Below are 1,426 nucleotides of genomic sequence, written 5' to 3' on the forward strand. Positions count from 1 at the left end.
TAAAATGGCTCTCTGATCACGTGATTTAGACAGTCAATCAAGCCATACCCTTCAATGACGCATTTCTGTTTTCTAGGTCTCTAGAGAGACTGAGTAAAACTAAAGAAAAACTATAGCAGCGTGGCCGCTGTCGGCCAGCCGTAGCATCGTGAGGGTGCAAACCCATGCAGCGGAATAGCGTAACGCGGAACGAGAGCAGAACCAATAACGAGCATTCCGTATTTCTAGAGAATCTCGTGATTGGTTTTACTCTCGTTCCGCGTTACGCTATTCCGCTGCATGGGTTTGCACCCTGACGCGTGCAGTGATAGTTTAAAGTTAGAAAGATCTTTTGTTAGAAAACCCAAAGATAAAAAGTTATCCCTAATAAAAATTTTTCTTCAAATTTTCATACGAATTAAGTCATTTTCAAGATATACATTTTCTCTTAAAATTTTTTAATTTTATATACGTACGTGAATTATGAAATATTTTAAAATTTCCAAGATTTTTCATTTTATACAGCTTCTAGTAAAAAAAATCAAACTTTTTAAATTCTGTAATATATTAATATAACAGCCTGCAGAATTTAAGGAAGACGTTAATTTCTCCTATAAAAAAAATATATATATATTATAGTTATTTGTGTAATTTTTATTTACAATTAATATCTCATCAATTATATGTATAATTAACATTTGTAAAATTAAAATTTCATGAAATAATAAAATGAACTCAAAACTTATAATTTGATTTTTATTTTCACGGCTATATCTTATCCTCTCCCGAAATCAGGATTAGCCCGCATAAAATTTATTAATATTTGTTTTTGTTTCTCAGTTTACGTTCATGACAGAATTTACAGACGGATACAGTAATATTACAGTACTTAAAGATAAAATCACAGTCTTCGAACGTCTTCGAGAACACATTACGGTGAAAATGTGAATCATCTCGTTTTCCCCTACACGGCAACTCTGGTGATTTCGTATTTTCACCTTAACGTTATAGAATCGCGCGAACAAACTCGCGTGAGATGAAAGTGCGAAAAGTGAGTGATCTCACTTGAATTAGAGTTGCCGTGTAGGGGAAAACGAAAATGAGAAACAGAAACAAATATTAATAAATTTTATGCGGGCTAATCCTGATTTCGGGAGAGGACGGTTAAGATATAACCGTGAAAATAAAAAACAAATTATAAGTTTTGATTCCATTTTATTATTTCATTTTAATTTTACAAATGTTAATTATACATATAATTGATGAGATATTAATTGTAAATAAAAATTACATAAATAACTATAATATATATATTTTTTATATAGGAGAAATTAACGTCAGCCTTAAATTCTGCAGGCTGTTATATTAATATATTACAGAATTAAAAAAGTTTGATTTTTTTACTAGAAGCTGTATAAAATGAAAAATCTTGGAAATATTAAAATAT

The sequence above is a fragment of the Cyphomyrmex costatus genome, unplaced genomic scaffold, assembly GCF_001594065.2.
Source record: "Cyphomyrmex costatus isolate MS0001 unplaced genomic scaffold, Ccosl1.0 scaffold1135, whole genome shotgun sequence".
Taxonomy (NCBI): domain Eukaryota; kingdom Metazoa; phylum Arthropoda; class Insecta; order Hymenoptera; family Formicidae; genus Cyphomyrmex; species Cyphomyrmex costatus.